Here is a 23,128-nt window from a genome sequence, read left to right as displayed (position 1 = left end):
CACATGGGTCCTGTGGTGGTGCCGGAGCATACCCAAGGTCACTGCACTGTTCCCAGCCGGAAGGTATCAGGCAGCTGCACTGGCACAATGCCACAGGCAGTGGGGTCCCACAGGCAACGTGCCACAGCCACAGAAACGGGTCTTATCTGCTCCTGTTCCCTGCTCCCCTGCTGCAGTCCTGACATCAATCACTGTCTTTGTTATCATACTTGATATGCATGCACAGGTTAGTGTCACGACTGGTAGGAGACAGGAGCTAATGAGGGAAAGGTTGCTAATAAACTTTCCTCCTTCTCCCGCCTGCTTCTCTCTATTTTGATAAATCTCTCCTCTCTCACTGTGGATTGGCAAAGCACAAGAGCAATTTTTTTAGTTCATTCGTTTTCACAGAGATGTGCAGTGTTTTACCAAGCGGCTGTATGAAAACCATTTATTAGCTCTTTATACCAAATGCTGTAGGAAGAGTATCTAGTCATGTGCTATGAGTACCATGGATAGGACACTGAGAAATCTTCCTCAAAAACAAAGCATCAATATAGTTTCCGTTAAGAAACCTACTATAAACAATTGTGTGTAACAAGGCACTCTAAAAACTAGAATAACCTTCATTGCCTGGGAATTCAGGCAACCTTCATTTTTCCTCAAATCTTTTTAAAAATAGTATACATTTTAGGAATCCAGGGACTCACTGTAATTTTTCTAAACATTTTCATAAGGCTATGAAACTAGCTTCTAGATATCTATCTAGTTTGTTGCAAAAGAAAACTGCTGCCCAAGGTGAGAAACTGAATTTAATCTGAACCATTTGGACTCTAGGGGAAGCGACTGGAATTTCACATATGGTAGAAGTTGGCCATAGACCTTATTTTACCTGCAGCTGTTAGGTGAACATCAAAATGATTGTGTCAATGTAGTTATAATGCCCAGACTTAATGGTTGTCCTGGTGAACACTAGAACTAAAGACCTAACAATAAATGAAGCTGCCCTGTATTCCCAGACTGTCTGGGAGAAATGTCAGGTTTATTCAAGTGGGATCAGGATCAGCTACATGGTGTTGCTATAACGGTGTGCTGTACTTGAAAACTTAGCCAAGAAGCTAAGTGCACAGGAGTATCTTTGTATCTTCTACGTGCTATAGCCTAACAGTACGTCAGCATCCAGCAAGGATGATGGAGTGATACTGCCAATGTCAGCCTTTGTTCTCACAGTCAAGTACACAGCTACCTTGATTCTTAAAAGCATAATTACACCTTTTACCTGCTGTGATATAGAGATTGCTCTTTCAGTGACTAGAATTTGATACCTGCTTTCACAGTAAGGCACTGGGATTTGTCTTCAGACATGAAGCTCCTGGGTTAAATTTTAAAATGAAGAATAGCGGTTTACTACAGTGAAAATGATTTGTGCATTCTCTGGGTCTATTTTTCTTGTCTTCCTTTTCATCTTTTAAAAACACTTCCAACCTCACAAGAGTTTCAGGATTGTAAGATGTGTGACCTAGTATAACATCTTGTGAGAAAGACACAGGGACTGTCACAGGAAAGGCAGCACAACATGTCCATGTAAAGTGCAGTCACAGCTGAACAAAGAACATTAGCAATTAATATTAAAATACATACATTGACTTTCCAACAGCAGAGGATAGGATAGGTAGGCAAATTCATCAAGAAGATACATAGACAGAGAGAGAATAGTGTAAATGAACACTAGTAACTTTCAGACTGCACAAGTACTCACACATATTTCTCCTCTGTCTGGGGGTAGTATACAAATCTCTAGAATATTTGTACTTATTTTTAATCCTACTTCAGATCAAAGACTGGCCTTTGTTTTAGCTCATTTGACCTCTGCTGTTCCCTCATCTTCAGCTTCCCTGGTACACACAATTTCATTCATCTTCAGTCTGAAATATAGCTGTTAAATTCCTTGTGGACATGAGCCGGTGCTCTCATTGGTCTATCTTCAGATCCAATTTCTGGTTCTCAGTTTTCTCTTTACAAGGTTCAGATTTCTTACTTGACCTTTCAAGCTTATTCTCAGTGGTCTTTTTGCTGCCCTTAGCCGGGCTGATATCTTCTGGCTTCTCTAAAAATGTCAGATCACTGATCTCTGAGCTTGTCAGGGTGTTCTCAGACCCACATTGCTAGGGGCTGTATGTACCTACCTTGTTCATTTTTCCACTCAGTTGCACTTTAAAGATGGGACACTTATTTTGTCTGTGGATAAATGCTAACAACTGAAATAACCCAGCTACTAATGTTGGTCACGTTAAGGGGTAGCATTTTATCCGTCAAAAATCTTGGTATTTTAATAGTTCACCATTAAAAGGCAGGAAAATGACTGTAGGCTTTAGTTGTTTCTCCTGCACTTTGTGCACATCTTATCCGAGGCTGTAATCTTTGTAGGCCAAGAACTGTCTTTCCTAAGTGAAGATTACTTTGATAGCTACCAGAATTCAAGGAATTAGCAATAATAATGTTCTACTCCACTAAAGGTTGCTTTCACTGTCTTTTTCCTATGACTTCTGGCTTCTGTTAAATGTATCCGAGCTGTTTGTGGGAAAAAAAAAAAAAAAAAAAAAAAAAAAAGCACCCTATTGAGAGAATCACACCATGTCACAAAAAGTTTCTTCATATTGTACACCAAAATGTGTCTAAGCTTTTACAGGGAAATGTGCCACGTTATTTTCACCTTCCAGAAGACTGTCTTTACTGCAGGAACACAAGCTGCAGCTTCCTTTGATTTCAACAGAGTTCTTCATGTTCATCAGGAATGTGACAGTGAGTAATGGCTCTTGTAACTCATCTTTGAAGTTGGATCAAGCTGCTATGCAAGTACTCTTCCAGTGAAGCACAGAAGTCAAGGTGCTGACATTAGGCTGTTTTCTTCAGTCATCAGATGTATGTTCCCTTAAGGGAATCTTAAAACAGGAAATGAAGGAAACCTTTCATCCCCATGGTTGTGTATTGTCCCAAAGGCCTATGCTTAGTGCTGCCCAGGAGCTAAAAAAAAAAAAAAAAAAAAAAAAAAAAAAAAAAAAAGACTCAAATGATTCAAATCTTCTGTACACACACACAAAATGCATCTTTTTGAAGGTTTAGAAGGTTTAGTTTCTGAAGTGCAATCAAATTTCTACATTTGAGGTAAAAAGAGAAAAAGAGTTTAGGGGATTAAATCTCCACAAAATCCCACTGACTGAAGGCCCCTCAAAGAGATGACATGCATGCAATTAGAGATTTGATGTTTACAGAGTCAGGGAAGGTCCCTCCATCACCTTTAATTACAGGTTGTGCTAGAATATGATTATAAACATTCATCTTTATCCAGACACTTCCCAAATCCCAAGGCCCTACTGCTAAAATATCCTTGGTTTGATAATTTTTGTGTTGTGCTTGCATGTGATGATGTGACGGGATCACTGCTGAGGCTGTGATTTTTTGGAGATTGCAGAAGCTGCACAGCAATTCCCAAATGTGTAAACATGCTCCGTGTGGCTTCTCAGCTTGATACTCAGCTTCATTTGAAATATAAGCAGAACTGTTATTCTCCTCCAATAAATGTTGTCTTTCGTACTCCTGTATATCTGAATTTACCACATCCTGCATGAAACACTTTAAAAATAATATAAGAACTACTTGCAGTTCTAGTACATTGAGACAAAAATAGCAGTAGAATGAATGAAAGTACTAAGTACACCTCTATATGACTGGAATGGCACATGAAATTGCAATGGGCTATTAGCAATACTGGGCACTGCTTAAATAGTTCAAGAATTTTACCCACTGATAATTTAAAAGAATATTTTCTGGCTTGAATGTCTATAGACATCTGTTCTTGATTACTGTGTCATCTGAGAACTGCTAAATCTTTTTGTTTTATTCTGGGCAATATATGTTTAGGATTTCAGGATCAAACAAAAACTACCTCACAAACATAGTTTGGATGAACACGGTCATTTGAAGACAGTTAAACCACTCTAGAGCAAGCTTTTAATTTAGCTGATCTAATATCAAAGTTATTCTGTAATTTACCAAACTTTCTAATTTATTATTTATAGAAAGGCTTTGTGGCATATCTTCGGTGAAAGAGCTTTTTCCATTATGATCTCTTCCTTGATTTTGTGCCTGAGGAAAATACTAGATCTTTTCAGATCAACCTTTTTCTTTCTATTTCACACATTTTGTCCTGATTTTGTCCTGAAGAATGTTTGTTTGATTATATATATATATTTTTATGACAATATCATAGAAATATTTTCAGGTGTTCAGTGGTCATTCTTGGCTCCAGATGTTCAGAAAGAAAGAGCTTTCATTTTGGTAGATTTACAAAATATTTTATATTGTGTATGAGGAAGAATTGTGAAAATCCAGAGTTATTCTGCAATTTTCACTTGTTTTCTTTAATCTAGTTTTCATTAGGAATGCCTGTATTATCTAAAAAATCATCTTTTATCAAGACATTTTATACTACTGTACTTTACCTTGTTCCTTTAACTTTGAAGTTATCTTGTAACTTTACAAGGTAAAATGTTCATTTTAACTTCTCCCTTTAATCTTTGTCTCTTCAGATAAGGTTTCTGTGACTTCATTTGTGATATAATAATTTTCTAATAGAACTTTTTCCACATTGTTTCCATTGTTTTATAATGCCACTCTCAGTAATGCCCCTCACTCCATTCCACTTCTTCTCAAGTCAACACCTGCATTTTTTCTCAACTGAGAATCTGGTACAAAGGGATATACCTTGTAAGACCTTCAGAGTGGCTTTTTCAGTCAGGAAGGAGCAGAGTGCTGTTTTCCATCCCTGTTCCATGGCTGTGTCCTCACTTACTGCTCAGCAGTAGCTTGGCACCCCTAAGTGTTTAATGCATCTTGCCTTGTTAAAGGCCAGCACACAGAATGGAAATTCCCCTGTAGCACTTTGTAAGTGGCAATGATTTTTTTGACTGCTGCATGATTGTTTGCTGGAGGGGACTTCAGTTTGGGTTGTTTGCCAAGAAAGAGATTGTTATAAGAACATTTAACTGTGCTTTTATTTCTCTACAATTTCTTTTTACTTTTTTTTTTTTTTTTTTTTTTTCTCATTGTAAAGGAGTTATTGATTTTTATGTATTAACTATATATAGTTTATAACCAGATGGAACTCCTCTCTCTCTAGTGAAGTAATCTTTATTATGCTGATCACTGATGTTTAACTGTCCCTTATCATTATGTTTTCTAGGTATTTTTTTTTCTTTCTATGTTAATATATACTAAGAGCTGTGAACCTACCAAGGAGAGATACGGTTTCTACTGCTCCTGTAAGATAGAGGGAGGTTGTTAGTTATGACAAAGGTGATTTACACAGATGCTAATTATATTTTGTTCAGTGTTTTTGTTCAGGATCTTCTGTTGGCTCTGTTTTGAGATGATTATTATGGACAAGAAATAAAATGTTTGTGAGAAGTAAAATTGGAGGGAGGAGGGGGGGAGTAATGTAAGGTATAGGGGAGCTTGATTGGATAAAGAATTCAAAGGTAACAAGCCCCGAAGGACATCATTGAACCATTTTATTTTAAGCTTGTAATTTAGAGACTGATTTTGTGGGATGAAACTGGAATAGCAGCAGATCTGATGATACAGGATCAGGGATGGGTCTTAACAAATAGGACTCCCTTCAGAGACATGTATGTCATGCACCTGAAGGCCAAAGCAGTATGTTAAAAAGGAAAAGAGCTACTCTTGAGTCAACTTCCAAATAGGTGAGGTATGACTTTGTCTTTTAAAATATGGGCCTATGTCCATATAGAAACATACAAAAAAAAAACAAGCTAATAAACAAAAACAGAAAGCCACTGGGCTAATAGCACACATGCTATTTTTGTGTGAACATATGCTCACAGTGGTTTTCCCCAGCAAAGCTTGTGTGACTCCATTTTCCTAAACAGTTTCATGTGCTAGAAAAGTGAGAGGTATCTGATTGTGAAAGGCACTAGCTTTTGAGGCATTGGTAAATTTGGAGGTATTCACAAAAAGTAGGGGTGGCATAGTCATTCAACGTCTATTTTTTCTTTTAGAATTTTTCCTCCAAGATTTGTATCAGAGATATTTTTATTTCCCATCACACAAAAATAATGTACTAATTTAGTCCTGTTAATTCTTCAGTATCTGCTTAACTTTTAAGGTGTATTGTACTAGAGGTTCTCATGAAGTTTTCTTTTACAAGAGAGCTGTGCGTATGCATATGCATGGTGATTTTACTCACCTGGGCAGCTGAACATCACCACAATTGCTTTCTCACTCTCCCTCCTCAAATGGAAAGGGGGAAAGTGGATGAAGGGCTGAGAGACTCAGCATAGGGAGACTGACTTATTACCTATTACTAACAAGTTAGAAACTATGAGAAACTAAAAGTAAGCCATTAAAGCCTTTCCCCATCCACCCTTTTCCACCTCCTCCCCTCCAAGCAGCACAGAGGTACAGGGAACAGGGGCTGTGGTCAGTCCTCATCGCTTTGTCTCCACCACTCCTTCACAGTCCCTCTCTGCCCCTGCTCCCCGTGGTGTCCCTCCCATGGATGCCGTCCTTCCCAAAACGAGCCTGTGGGGGCTGCCCACAGGCAGCAGCTCTACAAGCACTGCTCCCACATGGCTCCATCCCACGGGGTCCATCCCCCAGGAGCAAACTGCTCCAGCACAGGTCCCCCACGGGTGGGCGGCAGCTCCCCCCAGACCCCCTGCTCCTGCGTGGGCTCCTGTCCACGGGCTGCAGCTCCGGCCCGGGGCCTGCTCCTGCGGGGGCTCTCCATGGGCCACAGCCTCCTCCAGGCCACATCCACCTGCTCCACCGGGAGCTCCTCTACCCATGGGGGGGCTGCAGTGTGGAGATCTGCTCCATGTGGGACCCATGGCCTGCTCCACCAAGGGCCTGTCCACAGGCTGCAGGGGAACTGCTGCTGCCTGCCTAGAGCACCTCCTGCCCTCCTGCTGCACTGACCCAGGGGGCTGCAGGGCTGGTTCTCACTCTTCTCTCTCCCAACTGCTGTTGTGCAGCAGTTGTTTTTTTCCCCCCTTTTCTTCAATCTTCCCTCCCTGAGGCCCAAGCAACTTCACTCCCTGGCTCATCTCTGGTCAGCAGCAGGTCCCTTTTGGAGCCATCTGGAGCTGGCTCTGCTCTGACATGGGGCAGCTGCTGGGCTCTGCTTACAGAGGTCACCCCTGCTGTCCCCACTACTAAAACCTTGCCACGTAAACCCAATACATTATGCAATTTCAAAATCACTATTAACAGATAGGGAATAATCTGTTGGACCTAAATTATTGATTAATGTTTCAAAGCACTATAATGATATAAAGATGTACTTACTACTTGTAAGGGACCTTCAAAGATCATGTAGTCCTACTGCCTGACCAATTTAGGGCTAACCAAACGTTAAGGAATAGAGAGCAATGCATATCTGAGCCTCCTCTTCTCCTGACTGGACAACCCAGGTGTCCTCAGCTTCTCCTCATAGGACATGCCTTCCAGCACTGTTACAAATGTTGTTGCCCTCCTCTGGATACTTTCAAGGACTTAACATTCTTTTTGTATTATGGAATCCAGAACTGCACACAATGTTCAAGGTGAGGCTGTACCAGCACTAAATATAATTGAAAGAATCACTTTATTTGACCAGATGACTATGCTGTGCTTAATGAATCCCCAAATAGTTAGCCTTCTTGGCTGCCAGGACACACCGCTGTTTTGCGATGAGAATGCTGTTGACCAGCACCCCCAGACCCCTTTCTGTTGAGCTGCTTCCTAGCCAATTGTCTCCCAGACTGTACCTGTGTCTTGCATTGCTCTGTACCTGGCATTTTCCTTTGTTGAACTTCATGCTGTTGATGACTGCCCAAACCTCCAATCTAGATCCCTCTGCAAGGCCTCTCATAATTTTAGCAAGTCAACAGCAAGTCCCAGTTTAGTCCCACCAGAAAACTTGCCGATGATGCATTTAATTCTTGCTCCAGATCATTAATAAAAATGTTGAACAGGACTGGCCCTAGATTTTATCCTTGGGGAACAACACAGCTAGTGACTGGCCACCATTCAGGTGGAGCCCCATTCACTATGACACTTTGAGCTCTACCATTGGGTCATCACCCAACATAACATGAACTTGTTTATTTCACAGTTGCTCCATTTATCCAGAAGGATGCCATGAGAGACTGTATCAAAGGCCTTACTAAAATCCAGAATGATTACTTCTACTGCCTTCCCTTCATCCAACAAATGTGAAAACTTATAGAAGCAGATAAATTTATAAGGCGGGACTTTCACTTAGTGAACCCATATAGACTATGCCTGCTAATATCTTTGTTCTTTATCTGACTTTCAATAATGCTCAAGATAATATTTTCTATAACTTTTTCCAGGGACTGAGGTTATACTGATAGGTCTGTAGTTTCCTGGGTCTTCTCTCATTCCCTTTTTGTAGATGAGTAGTTCTCTTTGCTTTTGATCTTCATTAATTCCTAGACACATTTCAATTTCCAATAGTATATTTTATCATTACTGCAAATAGCCTGTAGAAAATATTAGATCCTTGTATAATTTCATTGTTATATTTATCTTATTAGCCGCCTCACCTCTTTGCTCTCCATTATCCTTTCCAATCACAGAATCACACAATCACAGAATGGCTGATGTTGGAAGGGACCTCTGAAGACCATCTGATCCAACCCACCTGCTGAGCAGGATCACTTAGAGCACATTGCACAGGATAGCATCCAGGCAGGTTTTGAATATCGCCAGAGAAGGAGACTCTGGAGACAGCCTCTCTGGGCAACCTTTTCCAGTGTTCTGTCACTCTTACAGTAAAGAAGTGCCCTCTCATATTCAGACGGAACCTCCTGTGCTTCAGTTTTTGCCCATTGCCTCTCATCCTGTCACTGGGCACAAATGAAAAGAGATTGGCTCCATCCTCTTGACACCCTCCCCTCAGATATTTATACACATCAATGAAGTCTCCCCTCAGTCTTATCTTTTCCAGGCTAAACAGACTCAGGTCTCTCAGCCTGCCCTCATACGACAGGTGCTCCAGTCCTCTCATCATCTTCGTAGTCCTCCTCTGGACTCACTCCAGTAGCTCCATGTCCCTCTTGTACTGGGGAGCCCAGAAGTGGAAATAATACTCCAGGTGTGGCCTCACCAGGGCTGAGGAGTGGGGGAAAGCATATGGAAGGAGGAAATCATAGAAAGGGGAAATCATGGATGAATAGATCCAGAATATGGTTCTTTTCTTCTTACCATCATTGTGAAGTCACAGGATCACAGAATGGTTGAGGTTGGAAGAGACCTGCAGAGATCATCTAGTACAACCCCCCTGCTCAACCAGGGTTACCTAGAGCATGTTACACAGGATCACATCCAGGCAGGTTTCGAATAGCTCCAAAGAAGTGTGAGAAAAGTCTCAAATAATTTTCTTTAGACAGTATCTTCTGTGAAGCTATTTTATTCATGATTGCAATAGCAGGTGTCCTGTCAATTAGGAGTGCATTTTAGTAAAAAAATCATAACCTTTTATTCCCTATTACCTGACACCTGATCACCTCCCCTGTTTCCCCATTGGCTGAGTAGTACAGGTTCACAAGCTACTCGACGCTCCTCTACACCATATATGTACAATTATTTTTTTTTCAACCCTTTAATTTCTCCTTCCTTATGTTTCGAGAACTTGTGATCTTTGTTTTACTGTGCTCACACTGCTCATCTTGTTCTTCTCAAGCTTCTACCCTATTTTGGAACAGTGAGGCCTTCTACTGTCCACTTACCTACTTAGCATTTCTCCTTATTATGACTGCACAACTACCTTGGAATACAGAAAAGTAATTCTCTACTGTAAAAACACAACTTAGTTTCTCACAGAAGGAGACTCCACAACCTCTCTGGGCAGCCTATTCCAGTGCTCTGTCACCTGAACCATAAATAACTTATCCCTCATATGGTGATGAAACCTCCTGTCATTCAGTTTATATCCATTACCCCTTGTCCTACCACTGGCTACCACTGAGAAGAGTTTGGCACAATCCTCTTTACATTGTCCCCTCAGGTGTTTATAGAGGTTCTCTCAGATATTTATAAGATCCCCTCTCAGTCTGCTCTTCTCTAGGCTAAACAGGCCCAGCTTGCTTAGTCTTTCCTCAAAGAACAGATGATCCAATCCCTTAATCATCTTTGTGACTCTATACTAGACACACTAGAGAAGTTCTACATCCCTCTTGTACTGGGGAATGCAGAACTGCACATAATATTCCAGGTGCAGCCTCACCGGAGGTATGGCTTCTACCTGAGTAGGGGTAGGATCACCTCTCTTGACCTGCTGTCCACACTTCTACAGATGCAGACTAGGATCCCATCGGCCTTCTTGGCCACGACAGCACACTGCTGGCTCATGGTTAACTTGTTGTCCACCAGAACTCCCAGATCCCTCTCTGCAGAGCTGCAGTCCAGCAGGACAACCCTTAGCCTCTACTGATGTATGGGGTTGTTCCTTCTCAGGTGTAGGACCCTGCATTTGCCCTAATTGAACTTCATGATGTTGCTCTCCACGCAACTTTCCAGCCTGTCCAGATCCCTCAGAATGGCCATATAGGCCTCTGGTGTGTCAGCCACTGGACCAAGCTTTGTATCGTCCACAAGCTTGCTGAGGGGTACACTTCATCCAGGTCATTGATGAATAAGTTGAACAACACTGGACCCAGTACTGACCCATGGGGGACACCGCTAGCCACAGGCCTCCAACTAGATGTCACTGTTGAGTACAACCCTCTGAGCTCTGCCATCCAGCCAGTTCCTGATCCACCCCACTGTCCTCTCATGGATCACACACTTCCAGAGCTTGCTTTGGTGGGTATTATGGGAGACAATGTTGAAAGCCTTGCTGAAGTCAAGGTAAACAACATCCACTGCTCTCCTCTCATCCATCCATCCAGTCATCTCATTGTAGGAGGCTATTAGGTTGGTTAAACATCACCTCCCCTTGATGAATCCATGTTGACTGCCACCTTCTTTTCCTCCACATGTTTAAGGATGGCCTCAAGGTTGACCTGCTCCATAACCTTTCCAGGGATGAAAGTGAGACTGACTGGCCTGTAGTTTCTTGTGTTTTCCTTCTTATGCTTTTTGAAGACTGGGGTTATGGTGGCTTTCATCCAGTCCTCAGGCACCTCTCCTGTTCTCCAAGACCTTTCAAAGATGATAGAGTGTGGCTTAGCAATAACGCCTGCCAGTTCCCTCAGCACCTTCTGCTGCATCCCATTGCGTGTGTCTAGCTTGACTAAATAACTTCTAACCCAATCCTCTTTAACCAGGAGAAAGTCTACCTCTCTCATTTTCTTTGTTTGTTTGTTTTTTCTTGTTTCTGAGCTTGGTAGTGCATGGGGACCAGCCTTAGCTGTGAAGACTGGAGCAGGGAGGGCATTCTGTAACTCTGCTTTCTCTGTATCCACCATCACCGAGGCACCCACCTTCATTAGCAGCACACCCATATTTGCCTTAGTTTTCCTTTCGCTGCTGATGTATTTGAAGAAGCACTTCTTGATGTCTTTTGCTAAATTTAATTATAACCAGTCCTTGGCCTTCCTCAGTGTATCCCTGCACTCTCTGACAATGTTCCTATATTCCACCCAAGCGGTCTGTCCCTTCTTCCACATCACATATGCTTTCTTCTTTTGTTTATGTTTTTCCAAGAGCTCCTTGTCCATCCACACAGGTCTCCAGCCTCCCTTGCCCAACTTCTTTCTCATAGGGATGCACTGATCCTGAGCTTGAAGAAAGTGGTGCTTGAATATTAGCCAATGTCTCCCGTACCCCCTTCCTCTTTCTAGGGCCCTGACCCAGGGGATTCCTCCAATTAGGTCCCTGAGGAGGTCAAAGTTAGCTCTCATGAAATCCAGGGTTGCAGTCCTACTTTTTGCCCTGCTGCATCCATGCAGGATCTTGAACTCCAACATCTCATGATCACTGCTGTTGAGACTGCCCTCAGCCTTCACATTACCATCTCCGTTTGTTTGTACCATGTCCAGCAGCGCCCCTCTTTTTGTTGGCTCATCTACCGCCTGTGTCAAGAAGTTATCCACCATGTTCTGCAGTAACCTCCTGGACTGTTCTGAGCTGTGTTGTCTTCCCAGCAAATATTGAGGTAGTTAAAGTCCCCCATCAGAACCAGGGCCTGTGAACCTCAGGCAACTTGCAGCTGCCTGTAGAAGGCCTCATCTACTTCCTTCCTCTTCCTGGTCCAGTGGCCTGTAGTAAACACCCACTACAATGTCGCTCCTGTTGGCCTGCCCTTTAATCCTCACTCATAGGCTCTTGACTTGCACTTTGTCACCCCCTAGGCAGAGTTGCATAGATTCCAGTTGCTCATTCCTGTGAAGAGCAACTCCACCACCTCATCTTCCTCGCCTGTCCATCCTAAAAAACACAAAGCTGTCCATGGCTACATTCCAGTCATGAGAGCTGTCCCATCATGTCTCAGTAATTGTGATGAGATCATAGCCCTGCAACTGCACACACCCCTCCAGTTCCCCTTTTTTATTCTCCATGATAATTTTATATCATATGTCATCTTATGAAGGACATTCAACCCCAAATTAAGCTATTTTCTTAGAGATAATGAACTTTAAGCTGGAAAGTGCAATTCATATCACACTAGTTTAATTTCATCACCTACCTTCCAAGAATGATACTGCCAACTTTTCTTTGGCGGCATCCCAGTTGCTCCCAGTTTCAGCTCTAATTCAGGACTGAGAGCAATGGAGGTCTGTCCCCTGGTTGGACAATGTCAACCTCCTACAGCCACTGGACAGAAAAAAAAGAGAAAAAAAAAAAAAAAAAAGAAAAAAAAAAGAAAAAAAAAAAAAAGAAAAAAGATATTTAAAAAAAAATGTACAGCTGCTTACAGTCTTTGCAAATTCATCAGCTCATGGGTTTTATTGTGATATGAATCTTCTGATTTAATTAAATTGGAGTCTACTGAAGAAGATTGGAGTTGAAAATGTAAGCATTAACACATGCAGATTCTGCCTTCCAAACATTATTCAGCAGTTTTCATTAGGTCAGAGTTGGCTTTCCCTCTGTTCTTTTGGCTAGTATTGACATTCAAACATTGTATCTCCATGGTAATATATTTTCCATTTGGCAAACACAGATGCCTCATTCTTCCACCTTGTCTTTCCCTAAGATCTCTGCCAGAACTGTGGGAAGAAATATATTTTAGTGAGACAGGAGATCAATGCCATAAGCTAGGCCACAGAGTTGCTGTTTCACCTTCCTGACCTTTGACTAGACTTCATCTTTTTTTGCCATATGGTCAGTGAGCACTGCAATGTAATGCTCTGGTTTTGTTTTCATATGTGTAGTTGATACATAATGCAAACATTAAAAAGTATTAGTAGAAGAGGCTGGCTGGGCCCAATTCTTTTTCATGATTGATTCTGAAATTTCAAGTCTAGAACAAAAATTAAATCCTTCAAATTTTATTTTATTTTATTTTTATTTTTATTATTTTATTTTATTTTATTTTATTTTATTTTATTTTATTTTATTTTATTTTATTATTTTATTTTATTTTATTTTATTTTATTTTATTTTATTTTATTTTATTTTATTTTATTTTATTTTATTTTATTTTATTTTATTTTATTTTATTTTATTTTATTTTATTTTATTTTATTTCGCTCTCTATAGGTACCTCAAGGGAGGCTGTAGCAAGGTGGGGGTTGGTCTATTCTCCCACGTGCCTGGTGACAGGACGAGGGGGAATGGGCTTAAGTTGAGCCAGGGGAGTTTTAGGTTAGATGTTAGGAAGAACTTCTTTACTGAAAGGGTTGTGAGGCATTGGAACAGGCTGCCCAGGGATGGTGGAGTCACCATCCCTGGAAGTCTTCAAAAGACGTTTAGATGTAGAGCTTAGGGATATGGTTTAGTGGGGACTGTTAGCGTTAGGTCAGAGGTTGGACTCGATGATCTTGAGGTCTCTTCCAACCTAGAAATTCTGTGATTCTGTGATTCTGTGATTCTGTGATTTTATTTTATTTCATTTTCCCAGACAGAATTTCTGGGAAATGTGAGAAGTTTTCATTCTGGCTTTCTTCCACCCCTAGGTTAGAAAGGCTTAGAGGAGCTAAAACCTCTTAAACCTGTGAAAACCTTTTTGTGCAACTGATATGTATCATCTATTCAAATTTTACTGTAGTGAAACAGTAAGTTTAGCTGAAAATGCTGAGACCCTGTCTACAGTTGTTAGCTCCCTGTAGTTGAATAACTGGAATTTTTCTCTCTTGTAAGAATGACATTATCTTTGTTTTTGAGAATTTTCTTCTCAAATGTGATGTCTAAGTGACGTATCTTTAAACTTAAACGGTATTATAGGCTATTACAACGCAGATCTTCTGCAGATAAAGAGCTAGGTAAATAACTTTTTCCCAGTTCCAACCAGTCTCACCATCAGTCTGTGCCTTTTTCAGACTGTTTTTTCCAGAAATTTTCTGCAAGAAACAAGTCACTCAGATCTAAGACAGATGAATAAGCAGGTAGTGCAAACCCTATTAAACAGTTCTTGAATTCATCAGTTTCAGGTATTATTATAGGTACTGATCTTGTCATAGTTTTACAGACTGAAATCTGTTTTAAGTGTTTCAGGGTTCCCTTCTGTCATTTTCCATTTTCTTCATGCCTTCAGACTACACTCGGGAATTTACTAAGATATTTAGTAAACACATTAGTTTTTACAATGTACTCTGTACATTTGTAGAATTAAGAATGGTTTAGATAACCTAGTAATAATGATGCCTAAAAACAGGAAAAAAAAAAAAAAAAAAAAAAGTTCATTTTAAAAATAGTTATAAAAGAGGGAATGTAACTGTAAAGGCTGCTGATGGCCCTGAAACAGATGAAAGAAAAATAATAAATAAATAAATAAAATGAATATCAGATCATTTGTTTCTTTTAAGAGAAGCTTTCATTATTTTTGCAGGCTTTACTAGACTGTCAATGAAAACACTAACGCTAGCGATGTAGAGAATGTAATTACCCTGGACTATTTTAATGCAACAACCTTTGTCTTATTCTCATAATAAAATTTCTCTTGGATAAATGTATTTAAGAGTGTAAATAGCATGATGCTACATAGTGGGAAGGGAACCATGGCAACAGTAACAACAAAATTTCCTGCCAAGTTGTAATCAATATAGATATTTTACCTTGTAGTTGTTGGTAAGCAGCTCTTTAAAACTGTAGACATTCACTGGTATTTTAGGAATACAGTAAATGGGTTTTGCACACATCTTTGTTTCCAGAGTGACTGCCTTGAACCAGAACTTCCTGTTGCCTCAGTGGATGTCTGGAATACTTTATGAACTGTTGTTCTGAGACCTAGCAAATAGTTTGATCAGGGTAAGTTGCTTTACTCAGACAGGCTTCCCACTCATTTCAATTTGAAGTCTACACATACTGAGAAGCACTTTTTCTGTGTGGTACAGTATATTCATATAGATGAATATTAGTAGTGGCTAATCCTGCATTATCACGATATTTTGCAAGAACATATGCTTTGCCATACTTTGCCATGCATATGCTTTTCAGATCCATTCTGAAACTCAATGTTATACCATCCTGGCTAACCACAAGGCCTAGTACCTTCCACAGGATAAGACAGCATCAGGACAGCAAGAAATCTTCAGAGCAGTGATCATACGGTTAGAGAGAGTTCAGACACTAAGAATCAACTCCTATGCAAAGGCAGGCGCATCCCTCAAATCTTTTGCACAGCTGCCTGTTTTGTAGTGTTTTAATTTCTACTACCAGAAAGAGATGCAAAGTCCAACATGGAGCTAACATCTAGCTGTCACCCCACTTCAGTTTCTACATAACATAAAGACAAGCAGGAGAAATATTATGCATTGTCAGCCCATTGTTGTGTTCTCTTTTGCTGATTTTTTTTTGTCACTTCTGAGAGGAATAACAGATTACGTGAATGGCATTCTGTTTACAGTGGGAAATTCTTATCAACTAGGAAGACTTTATATCATTTCCTAGCTATAGACATTCTAATCTCTGTCTTGTTTTGATCTGCTGTCTTGTTTTCTTCTCTCTCAGATCCCCTCAAAACAAGCCCTGAAGGGGCTCTCCACTGTTCTGAGACATTTTCCAGGCAGTTACTGTTATGTTTCTGTGCAAAATCTTAATGACCCCAGTCTGACCAATGTACGTGCTGCTTTCAGTGGAATTCAAAATCCAAAGGAGTTAGTCATATTCTCTATTTTGTGTAGCTAATAAATTTATTATTCAGAGGATCAATGCTGTATGTTGAAGTTCTTGTGAAGAGAAACTGGTGTCAGTGAAGGTTGGTTCGAAACACTTAAATCTAAAGGGCAAAATTAGACAAAAATTGTGCTAAAATACAGAGAATGCTGATTGAATGTGAATGCAAGAGGCTCCTTAACACCATGGTGACAATATGATATGGAAGGCAGCAAACCTGTGCCCAGGCTGAAACTTTCCGTGTTTCTGCTGTGAAATGGGCTGTGCCTTGACAAAGTCAGAGGAAACATCAGCCCAAAACTAGGCAGGCAGGTCCAGTTTGCAGGGCATTTGGTGAATTGATAATAAAACCATGAATATTAAGGTAGTTATTGCATCTTGTGACACTACAGTATCTATATGAAAGGGTTATAGTTCACAGTATAGCTCAAATAAAAACAAAATGAAACAAAAAGCAAGAAGAGGATAGGAGCCTAGCACTTTTTGTTTGGTTGGTTGGTTTGGTTTGTTTTGGTTTGGTTTGGTTTTTGTTGTGTTTGTTGTTGTTGTTTTGTTTTGTTTTTGTTTTTCAGCCCTGATTTGGAGATAATTCTTTGATATTTTTCACTTTTAAATTGACCATATCTTTTAGAAAGACCATGGGAGGACTTGCTTCTAGAGGGATTCTTATTCCAAGGGAAATAGAAAAAATATTGCTGATAAATATTTCCCCCAAAAATAACAATAAATAAATAAAAAAAAAAAAACACTGCAAAAATAATGAATGTCAATTAACCATATTCAAAGTAAGCTACACTTGCTGTATGTGCTCTTGCAGGAGAATCTGTTTGCTTAGACACAATTCCTCTCAGATTGCATTTGTTATAAAAATACTTCATGGACAATGAGGAGATCATGAAATCTGTTTAAGATAGCCAAACTTAACGCGAAAGCATTAATCTGCTAGGCAAATTTACCATTCCATATGCAATCTTAAGTCATAAATTAATGTGTTTAATAGTTAGAAGTTCAAAATGTGCACACACACACACACACAAAAAAAAGGATAAATTCTGAAAGAAAACTTCCAATGCAGACTAACTACATTTCATGACCTACATTAGAAAGTCAGTTTCTAATGCAAAATCTATTTTACTAAAATAGCTCACACTAAAAAAGAAACATAGCTTACTCCCATTTCTCCCCTAAATCCAAACAAAATTATTTTTCTATTAGTCTTATGTATACTGTGGCATTTTTCATAAAATGAATATAAAAACAATTAGTGTGATTGGTGAGGAGAGACATGAGAATTCTCCCTTGTCATTAACTTGCTATAATTTATGTCAGCAATTTTGATTTCTATTTACTTTGTTACTTAAATTATTTTTGTTGTTGTGTGTTTTTTGTTTTGTTTTGTTTTTGTTGTTGTTTTGTTTTGTTTTTTAATATATTTCTTAGACTTATTCAAAATCCTTCTCAAGTGTCTTCAGATAATAATTCTCATTCTGCTGATGGTATACAAATCTGATTGCATATCTTACTTAAAGAACCTACCATTTCCTTCCACTCAGGGATTGCGTGGGTAGTCAACATTATACAAAAAGTTAGCAATAAAACAGTCAAAGAAAAAGTGAGAGTGGCAAGAATACTATTGAACTAAACACAAATTTCAAAGAAATAGTTGCAAAACATCTTGTCCATTGGTAATATTCACAAAAAAAAAAAAAAAAAAAAAAAGAGCATAAGTGTGCATTCATCAGTATTCTGTAAGGTTTGTAGGGTTTACAGATTTTATTATTTTTTTTTATTTTTTTTAATCAATGGCACAGGAACATGGTAATTTTAACCTTTTGATCCTGACTATATTAAAAACATTGGCATTTGCAGACACAGATGAGAATAATATTGTTCCTTTTAAATACAATGGGAGATGGAAAAGTGACTTCTCATATATCATGTACCAATGCCATCCCCCACCAAATCAAAACCTTATTCTATTTGAAAACATTGCCAATTAATAGATGTTAAAGAACCTAACATTAAGAAGATTTTTTATGCCAGGATCACCAACAATGGATTTTGAGAGTCTCCTGAAAGGTCATTTTGTATCAGTGTTTATCTAAAACTATCTAGCTTGTTTTGGCTTTCACCCATCTATTACATTAATGAAACACATTAGACTGTTGGCCAACTTCAACCAGAAACATAAACCTGGAAATCACATAAGAATGTAATTTTTCAGATTTTCCTTTTCTTTTCTTCTTTTGTTCATGCTAACAGTACAGAAAGTAGGTTATCTTTTAGGTTATCATTTTATCAGTTCATCTTCCAGTCCTGAGAAGTAAAATCAAAGCTCAGGAAAAAGGAAGATAATTATTCTATATAAATGTACTGAGCTTTTTCAGAATCCCTAAAAGGAACTGTTCTGTTTTACCTTGGACAACAGTTCATACTGATTCTTTAAAATGTTTAATTCACCTGCTGGGTTACAGTGAACACAGACAACCAGTGGAAACACAAGAGACATGACTCGAGTTTTGCTTTTTATGTATTCCTTTGAATTTATGATAATGTGTCAGAATATTGCCCCCAAAGGTAATCATTATGATATTCTGAGAGATAGCTGGATTCTGTGCTCAGATGTGGATCCCGTCATGAGTAATCTTTGCTTTAATGAGTGTATTTATAAATATATTACAAACAGTTTATCATCTCAGAAATCAATGGAGGAACTTCCAAATGTATTTTATATATATGTATGTATGTATGTATGTATGTATGTATGTATACATGTATATACACACAGATTATTTCCCTATCATGTTTTTTAAGTAATTAAAGAAAAAAAAATCCATTAAGGACAGCAAGACATTGTAGAGTATAAAAGAATAAAGTTGATTTTATTAGACTGAGTGAAAAAGTTAGCCAACTTTTTTTACAATCCAGACTTATAAACAGGTCTACTTTTCAAAAATGGTTAAAGGACATTTGCTTTCCTAAAACTCTCCCTGGACTGACAAGGAATCACTTAAGGAAGTGATTCTTTGCTGTTGTGTGACTTTAGTATCTCCTCTTTTTTTTTTCTTTTACTCCCAAACTCACAGAGGAAAGACCTATGCCTTTCAGGACTTACTGACCTGACAGTTCTGCAAGATATTGGAAGAATTAGGGAGGCTGGGAAAGAAAATGTGGTTTAGTGTCTGGACATAAGGGTGGCAGAGACTGCTCCAGCACAGCAGTGCCGAGAGCTCTGTGTCAGCCTGCTGCACTGTACCTCCTGACAAGCCAGCTGGGAGAGCTTGCTGCCGCCTGCCAGCTGGGGCACAGAGCACAAAGGACATCATAACAGTGTTCAAACGGACCTGTGAGAGATGAAGTAGCATGTTTAAAATACATGTTTTCAGAAGTTTCTACGAGGTCATGTCCTTGTGTTTATGTTTTTGTTGCTGTTTCAAAATCCTAGAAACCACGTTCTCAGCAAAGCTGATAATCCTCATTTCTCAATAAGGGTACTAAATAGGTACTGCATTCTCTGCAGCACAATAGAGGCATTTGAAAAAAAAATATATAATCACAGATAATAAATCTACTTTTTAGTAAAAGTTCTGGATACAGATGACCAGCCTGGTAAATTTGTGTAATATTTGCATCAAATGCAATTTGAACAAATAGGTAATATTGTGAAAGTTTAAACAAGAGTTCATAAGATCTAAGTTACTAGGAAAAATTAAAAAAAAAGTTCATATCCAGGATTCACATGATGTTTCATTTTCAGGCTTGCAGTCATTCATAAATTACTATCCTATGTGCATTTTAACTTAAACTTTATATAATTTCAGAAGAGGGAGAGAAAACTTCTAATTGGTTCCTGGAAAAAATAGTGATCGTTTGTTTGTTTATTTATTTATTTATTTATTTATTTATTTTTCACATCATTTAACTTGTGTTCTCATCACTGTTTTCAAATATACCTTGCATGTGACTGGAACTTAGCTGTTGTGTATGGTGAACAGGTTATGCAAGAGCACCCCCTGGATAAAGCAAAAATGAAATCATTTCCTCCTCGTCATTCTTACAGGCTATTTTGGTGGATTCATTGTATTATTTTGAATTGGCTTGTTTCACAGAATTGTTTTGTTTTTCCTGAGGATTGACTTAGAGTATGTGTACGTGTGCTGAGAGGCAGGAGGGAGAGGAGAAAAAGTTGGTTTGTTATTCATGTTTGCTGCACACACAGACATGATAGCCATTGTGCGATTAAAAAGAAAATAGTCTGGGTGTGGTACTACACAGAGACCAAAGCAGATATGTCTTCCCCTACATGGGGAAGTTCCCAATCTTATGCCTTTCTGCAAATCTCTTAGAAGGTTTGTAACTGGTGTAATTGACGAACATCTACATTAGTGTAATAAACAGAGCCAGGACATTGACCAAATAGTGTCCTGCAATTGTTGTTTAACTGTTAGCGTGCACCTCAGTAAATTTTTGACCCACAGATACCCCATCCTTGGAAGTGTTCTAGCCTGGATGGGGCTTGGAGCAACCTGATCTAGTGGGAGGTGTCCCTGCCTATTGCAGTGGGTTGTAATCAGACAGTCTTTGAAGTTTCTTCCAACACAAACCATTCAATGATTCTATGATCTATCTTGTAAGGCTTAGCTGGAGTCAGCATATACCAGCATACAAGCCTTATTTTGGGATGGTGAATGAGAAAAATAGAATCCAGAAATAGAATCCAGAAATTTTAGCAGAGTAGTTAACAGTTGAGAACTGAAAGATGAATTTGAAAGTTATCTAGTATTTTATCTAGGTAGCAAGGTCATAATGAAGATTTACATAGTGACAATGTTTATATAATCAACAAAATCCTGCTATGAAAATGTAACTTCAGAATTTAGCATTTGCCTGTTTTTAATTATATGCAATTCTCACATACTGAATCTACCATACTCTCTCAGTATACTCTTTTTGAAAACTCCCTGTTAACACAGACAACAAGGATACATCCAACATTGTCTCTTTCTGGATTGACATTACCAAACATCTATTGTTTCCCATCTTTAATCTCTCTGATGTTTTCTCCTAAGTATAATATTCCTAAAATATTTTCTGGCCTTGTCTGCATCCATCTCTTTCCATTTCAAACTTTCCTGGTGATTTGTGTTTTCTTACAGTCTGAATAAAGTCATGGTGTCTTTTTGTGTGTGTGTTTTAATGAATATATATATATATATTAATGTGTTTTAAAATTCCTAGAGGTGAAATCATTTTCAGGATGGAAGGTATGTGAGAGGTTGCTTTTACAGAATACAACAGTGATGATAACACACTTGGTTGCAGATGCCATAAATCACAGAAGCATAGTTACAACCCCTTACTTCGTTTTGAGCTGACAGCAGCTTGAGTGGCAAATGTGTGTAACAGATATTTCTTTTGATCCAGCCCACAGATTCTCCTTTAACTGTGGAAAAGATTTCTATCCAGGTATGCGCACAATCAAGAACATATTAGCACCTATTATCTGTCGAACAGACACATCACAGCTCATTTACAATAGAGAATTTGGTATGCAATTCCTTGCTTGACAGAAAGCTGCAGACATAGGCAGGTGGCTTAACCAAGAAGTGTGTTGTTGTTTTTCCATGTATAAACAGAGCTATCAGTTCATAAAGTCAAGGTAATCTTCTTTTATTACAGTAAATGCTAGGAGAAATCTCTTATTAGTTCAGATCTCCACTGATATAGGTGTGCAAGGGCTCTTCATAATAACATACATTAAGATTATCAAGGACAGATACACTGAATGTCACATCTGCTGTCCTTAATCTCTGAAAAAGTATGATACCCTCTCAGAACTAATGCAAAAATGAGTGTGTCTGTCATTGACTTCAATATTGCAGTACTTGCACTTCCGTTTTCATCCAAAGCTTCCTCATACAAAAATAATTCACAACTAAAATGAGCTCTCCCTGGTCAAGGTTTCTTCATCCTGAATGCATACGTAGCCTCTCCGGTCCACATTCATAAATAGCTTGAGGGCTTTCAAGCTTCTGAGGTCATTGTGCTTCACACAATTGTTCTTTGTTATGCTCTGTGAAGGAGATTACAGGAGGGCAAGCTGGAATTCCTGGATATCATATTTCTCACTATTGAAGGGCTATCTCATTGAATATAAAAAAAAAACAATAAGGCTATCTGAAGTGACCTTGCCAATTGTTCATGTGCTTTATGGTATTATACCATTAGATGTGATTTCAAATGTAGAAGCCCTGAAAAATCACAGTGAACTTCAGGAAAGATAGTGTCTCTCTGAACTGGTCAAATTAATTTGAATGAAGGTTACACTTTCTTCAATATGACTCCGTGCATCAGCCAAAGTATTTTATTAGTATTTCCCTGCATGATTTAACCCCATCTATTATAGTACTTCATTGGCAGCAATTGCTGAGCTGCTAATCCCTGCAAGCATATTAAAATTAAACACATGTAACAGAAACAAGTTGTTGCACACCAGGGGTAATTCTCAGTAAGCAGAGCCAAAAATAAATTATTATTATTATTATTATTATTAATAATAATAATAATAATAATAAACTACAAGGAATCTCATTATTGCTAAATGAATATTACTAATGCTGGCAAACTACTTGCTGGCAAGTAGTAACTACTTGCTGGCAAATAATAGATAAAATATTCAACATCATATAATAGAAAAATATATCAGGTTCCTATTTTTTCATTTTAGCTTGATGAAAATGAAACATGCAACTAAGTGCGAAGGAAGGACTTTGTCTACACACACACACTCACACACAAGTAGGAAAATTCTAAGCTTCCAGATTGCTGGTGTTCAGAAAATGTGATA

At 38.8% G+C, this 23,128-nt stretch overlaps 1 long non-coding RNA gene across 1 annotated transcript in view; it reads right to left on the bottom strand.

The window, feature by feature from the left end:
• Window positions 1–2,616: 2,616 nt before the first annotated feature.
• Window positions 2,617–23,128, bottom strand: part of LOC311427575 — a 228,662-nt gene continuing 208,150 nt past the window's right edge. Inside the window, exons 7-8 of the long non-coding RNA XR_014687435.1 lie at window positions 12,692–12,819; window positions 2,617–3,003 (exon numbers count right to left, since the gene is read on the bottom strand). This is a non-coding gene — a long non-coding RNA (uncharacterized lncRNA). The remainder of the gene's footprint in view (window positions 3,004–12,691; window positions 12,820–23,128) is intronic.

This window comes from Aythya ferina (genome assembly GCF_964211825.1).
Source record: "Aythya ferina genome assembly, chromosome: Z".
NCBI lineage: Eukaryota > Metazoa > Chordata > Aves > Anseriformes > Anatidae > Aythya > Aythya ferina.
Note: the sequence above shows the minus strand (reverse complement) of the source record. Positions and strands in the feature narration are given on the sequence as shown.